General features: G+C 42.5%; 1 protein-coding gene across 3 annotated transcripts in view; it reads right to left on the reverse strand.

Moving 5' to 3' along the window:
• LOC115058510 (adhesion G protein-coupled receptor L3) overlaps positions 1-5,078 on the reverse strand; it is a 189,255-nt gene extending 184,177 nt beyond the window's left edge. For all 3 annotated transcript variants that reach the window (XM_029525850.1, XM_029525849.1, XM_029525851.1), the window contains exon 1: positions 5,047-5,078. The gene's annotated coding sequence lies outside the window, so the exon portion shown is untranslated. The remainder of the gene's footprint in view (positions 1-5,046) is intronic.
• Positions 5,079-6,000: the final 922 nt, after the last annotated feature.

Below are 6,000 nucleotides of genomic sequence, written 5' to 3' on the forward strand. Positions count from 1 at the left end.
GGCGGCTAAAGTGTTGAGAGGCACAGACCTTCAGGACCTTTCCTCGGCCATATGCTTTATTTTTCACTTTCAGCTTTTTCTTTTCTTCTTTTGTGACATTCCTGCCAAAGAAAGGGCCCCCATGTACTGACCTGTCTCAATCCTAACAGCATGATAACTCTGGTCTTTGGGACCTTAGAAAAACCGAGGGCCTCACTGTAGCAGTGGGCGAGATTTGGCCTACAGACACTTGAATACACAACAGTAGGTGGGCTGCCTTATCTTTCTAGCCCCAGCTTTAAATATAAATTTTGGAGAAAAAAAAAAAGGCCATAAATAAATCAAGTGCATAGAGTGTAATATTAATTATTGGGTATGTCAGGTCACCATATAGCAGCACCTTACAGCCTATGAATTCAAATTCCACATTCGGAATGCACACAAATTAAAGAAGCAGCATTTTTGCCAGAGAGCTGTCCACCTCCGTAATAACTTTGGTCCATCCCTCCCCTCCTGCTCCCATGTGCCATAGCCCAGCTGGCCTTCTCAGTGAGCCATCGAAGCATCCAGAAAGTGTTTAACTAGCCCTCTTTGTGTGCAAAATCATGCGACGGGGGGGGGGGCGATGGGAAGGGGCTAACTAATAGCAACAAAATTCCAGGACTGACCGTCACTCCAGTTGAGAAATGTGATGGAGTTCCAGGTTCACAGCAGATTTAACACTTCCTCCCATGATGACTGAGAGCTGACTAGAGTCCACAGTGACTCTTTGTTGCCTCTTGAGGTAGAAAGTAGAATTGCAAGACAGGGTGGGGCGGGGCTAGCTGGTGAACATGACTTCAGTAACTCACTACACAGACATCTGTGACATGTTGTTTTGTCACTTTTTTTTTGTTTCGATAATATTCATTCACTTTTGTAAGTTCAAAATTAAATTAAAATACCTATATATTTGTTTCTTGAAAAGTCACAGTGGGGGGGGGGGTCAGTCAAACAAAACAAATATAAAGCACCATTTTGTTTCTCAGAAGATGCTGTGATGTTTAACGTGCTGGCATCCAGCCGTGGGGATGAACACTCATTCAACTGCAAAATACTTTTCCAAATCCATCATTTTGACAGCCTGTGTAAGAATTCAGAGCACTCCTCTTCTGTAGTGTCCTTATTTTCTAACTTGTCAAAGATCTCATGCAGCGCTGCCAATAAATATTCCCCCAAAAAAACAAAAACAAAACGTCAGATCTTGTGCCATTGCCATGTCATTTCCATGGCATTCAATGCATTTTGGGGAGATCTGTCAATGCAGGGAACCTTGGCCTTGGCCTTAACTAAACAAAACCAATTCACACTCACCCACAAGATTGTTCTAATGTGGAGAATAAGTAACTATTAAGTAGACGGTTAACAGTGTGTGAGTAATACCGAGGTCGGGGAGTTTAATATTTTACAAAATGAAGTCAAGGGAAAATATTAGATTAACTTCTCCAATGCCATGCTTACTAACTGGTTATCAAGCAACTGACCTCAGATCCATCTGCTCACATCTTTAATTATTCTCACTATTGTTTATTCTGCTGATCATTTCTCTAACAACCATTTGTTTTGAAAATGAAGGGAAACATTTTAAAACTTGATAATATGGTGTCTTCAAATATTACATTTTTGGTGTGTTGTCTGATCAGCAGTTCTAAACTAAGGAAACAAATTCACACAACTTAAAAAATGTGTGTGTGTGTGTGTGGGGGTGGGGGGGACATGTCTCCACGCCTCATATTTTAGAAGGTCGGCGCAATAAAGCTACTCACAAATAACTTTAATCACTCTTCAAAATGATCGTCAACCAATCAACTAATTGTTTCAGCTCTACACAAAGTGTAGTCAATTAAAGCGAATGGGAGAAGAGTTGCATGATGTTCCAGACTCCATATATAAAAGATGCTGCTTTGACCAAACTATCATTAAAACTGCAATATGGCCATGGGCCATATTGCACAAACACAAATCATCTTCATCAATCACCCCTGGATTTGTTATGAAATCCAAAAGTTCCCACTGAAACCGTGACTCATGTCGCATTTACATTATCAGCAGAAATGAATCCAATATGACATATTTGCACATCAACAGTCCGACAGATTGGTAGCCATGGAGACCATTTGCTACGTTCCAAATGTAACTCTCAATATTTTTATTTTATTTATTTTTTTTTACATGTGCTGTTACTCGCACCTCTACCGGATTTTGCTAAACAAAAACACCATTAGCGCACCGGCGGGGTCAGGGTGAAGATGAAATGTAAAGCACAAGCAACTCTCAGCCTTTGATCCAGGGAGAGATGATCAGTGCGATGAAAAATGAATCCAACATCTGCAAAAGTATGTGCTGTGCATGACCTTGAGCATTCAAAATCTGTTGCACTGTGGCACGCCAAATCACTGCGGCACGCCAAATCACAGCAGACAAAGCAGTTAGATAAAGACATGGAAAGATATTTATCCACTCAGTGATACTGCTACGCTGCTTTACAGGACAGGGTCAAGAAGCTTTGTATCTGGATGTACATTCTTAGCTCTGGTACAACTGTTTTGACTAACAAAGAGGCGGTATTTTCAGCATTGTGACAGTGGAGGTCTCATTTACTCCAATTTGTCACAACTGCTGTAAATTTGAGCTCGCATTGCACAAAGGATGTAGACAGAAGACTTGAAATGTGTTTGTGTGTGGCTGACAGAATTTTTTACAAATGCTACACCTTGAAGAATGGTAACCGCATTAATATAGCCACCAAAAGCCCTCATTGAGCCATTAAGGTGTGTCCCACATGAGCTAACCCAATGAATAAAATTGGAGAGTGAATGTTTCCATTCATACTGTAACAATGAATTGGATTCCTCCGTAGCTAACAACTGTATCCAAAATGCGGGGGAAAAACTCTAATCAAATAAACTGAACTGCCAGTAGGAAGAAATCCAGTTGCTGCAAAACATCACTACACCGACTGGTTGAAAAGGGGGAACATTACAGAGAGCGGGATTACTTCTGAAGAACAATACAAATGACCCAACAAAGACAAAACATGCTCTCCAATGAGGGCACCAAATTAACCCATATGAGTGTAATACAATACAACATGAAAAAAGGCTTTATGTGGCAGCACAATGTGTTTGAATTACACTGTAAAAAAAACACAACTCTCATAAGGCCTCTTATGGAACCCAGCTAAGGTTTTCCAAGGTTAGGGATTATACGTTAGCTCAGTAAGTGCAAGTGAGTTAGATTTTTTTTTCCTACCTACAACTACCTCACTGTGTTTATCTGCCTGAGATAACCCGTTCTATCGATACATGCAACAGAAGCTCCCATTCAGAGCACAATCCTCGCGTCACGGACTGCAACAGCTTCAAGAAAGGAAAAAGAACAATCATTTTATTTTCATGCTGCGCTGTCCCACCAGGTATCACACCAAATGCTAAGTTCACAAGCTGCTATATTAAATATAACCGAGATTATATTCCACAAGGAGCATCGTTTAGCTGAATCAAAACGGATGAGTTGTGCTGAAAACAAAAGTGCAGGTTGACATAAGTGTTTAGAGAGAAAGCATCAAATGTCCCCTTGAGCTTCCACTAGAAGAGGAAGTCAAGGATTTCACTGTTGGTAGAGGAAACCATGTGTGTGCGTGTCATCTGCTTGAGGGCACTTGCACCAATGCAGATTATGTGACAGATGGTACTGCAGCCCGGGACAAAATGGTTATAATTGTCAGATAAGGATACAACCAACAACAATGTTGATGATATTCTGAAATGTAGGAAAAAAGAGCAGGTCACAGAAGTTAGTCACACTGCTGGAACACAAGCGGCCAAAGCCTGGCAGAAAACCGTACTCATGAAAGATCACCACCAGGTCCACAGCTGTTCTATTATTCAGGGGAAAAAAATAAAAAATAAATAAATAATATAATATAAATAATATATATATATATATATCTCCCAAACGATTGAGGTGATCATTGTGCAGAGAAGGGAAAACTTAATATGGCATTCAAAGTGAGGGGCTTAGTTACATTTTCTACTTTGATTTTGATGTTGAAAGACAGCGTGCTGCCCTCACATCAAAGCTTTTGGTACAGTGGCCCCTCAACCCTGCATTTCTCTCCAAGACAGGACAACATGTCTTCCTCAGCGACCCCCTTTCCATCCCCTCTTTTGCTATGCCTGTATTAAATAATAATATTAGCTGTACAGTATTTACGTTTTTTTGGGGGGTTTTGCACAGAATATGCTCCAAAAAATAGTGGCACTTTGGAGAGAAATGTAAATGAGCCAACTGTCTGAAAGGGGATAGGCTGTAAAATATTAAGACAATTTTTGCATATCATCCAATTAAAAAACATTTTTTTTTTTTTTTTTACACATACTCATGAAAAATGCAACCACTCACGCCAACGCATCCATCTTCTGGGGGAAAAGAAAAGGGAAAAAATAGAGGCCTGCTTTGGTCCATTTCTGGATTCATGTCCCTATTAAAAAACATACAAATCATCCTCTGCCCTCAGCGGAGGAGTTGGCTTTATCACAGAAAAATAGGTTTAGGGGGGACAAAGCTGACTTTCAGCATGATTTTGAAATACTACAACTTCATTCATAGGTATGCCTTCAATGAGCAACTTCTCCCCGGGGCTATTTTAGACCAGTAAATGTTGTTTTTGAGCAGCATGTGAATGGTAAACAAATACAAATATAGCTTTCACTACTCAATTCTCTCTAAGAAAACGGGCGGATTGGTCCGGCAGGAAATTGAACTATTCATATCGGAGATCAATATGTTTTGCGCTTTGATTGGGACTGATTACACCTGAACGCATCGATAAACCCTGTGAAAGTAATTAAGTGTGGAAGTGCATGGCAGGGCTGATTTTTACAGAGCACATGAACGCCGCTGCGGGGCTTTAATATCACAGAAATGTGGCGATGCGCGCACACGGAGCGACATATACACGTTTATTCCCTGCCTGTTTGTTTGTTTGTGTGTGTGTTTGTTTTGGTTGATAAGAATCACACTTACCACGGGGATCGGGGTTCAGAAACTGGGGGGGGGGGGGGGGGGGGGGACAAAAAACAAAAAACACAGAGGCTGTATCTCACGTCCTCCCGTCCAAAGTGTTGGAGATCATTTCTCTGGAAACTGTCTCTCAGCGTCCTTTACGCGCCGTGTGATGAATGAATGGACTTGATGAAAAAGGGGGTCGAGGAGAGACAGCGGCGAATCCAAATAGTTGTATCCGGTCTCTTCGGGAGATATCCTCAGATGAAAAAAAAAATAATAATAATAATCGCCTCTGTTTTGATCGGCTGTGCGTCCAGCAATCCCCCCCACTCCTCTCTCTCTTTCGCTCCGAGTCCCTGGCGGCGGCGACGCGGGGAAGAAACGGCAGGTTCCCGGCGTTGTATCCGCGGTGCTGTCCCTTACATCCCTTTATGGCACCGGGCGTCCTCTCTGTGTGTGTGCGGAGGGGCTACATCACGTCCCGTGGAGCTGAAAGGCGAAACGCCAACAGCCTTCACCTCACACACAAACCCACACACGAACACACGCACGCACGCACACGCAAGCCAAAAAAAAAAGAGTATCCAGAAGAATTTAAAAGGACGCGAAGAAGCCGGGGGGGGGGGGTGGTTGTTTTGTGGAAAAAGCTCCGCAGGATGGTTGGATGTGCGGGGGGAGAAAGAGAGGAGATGATCTAAGTTGTTTGGGTCCAGAAACTGAGCTCTCCGCCGACTATGACAAACCAATTGCGCGCACTGGCTGGGAGTAATTCTGTATGGAGACCGGGGCTTTGGAGAGCCAGTGAAAGGTGAGAGGAAAAACTCGGATGTGGATTGCCGCTCTCGCAGTATACTCGGGCTCCACCTAGCAGCAAACAGGAGATAACATGCAGCCAACCCAAAGCCCCTCTACCTCTTATTTTCTTGCCTTGGGGCTGCGAAAAAAAAAAAAAAGAGAGAGAGACCTGTGTTA

The sequence above is a fragment of the Echeneis naucrates genome, chromosome 18, assembly GCF_900963305.1.
Source record: "Echeneis naucrates chromosome 18, fEcheNa1.1, whole genome shotgun sequence".
Classification (NCBI taxonomy): Eukaryota; Metazoa; Chordata; class Actinopteri; order Carangiformes; family Echeneidae; genus Echeneis; species Echeneis naucrates.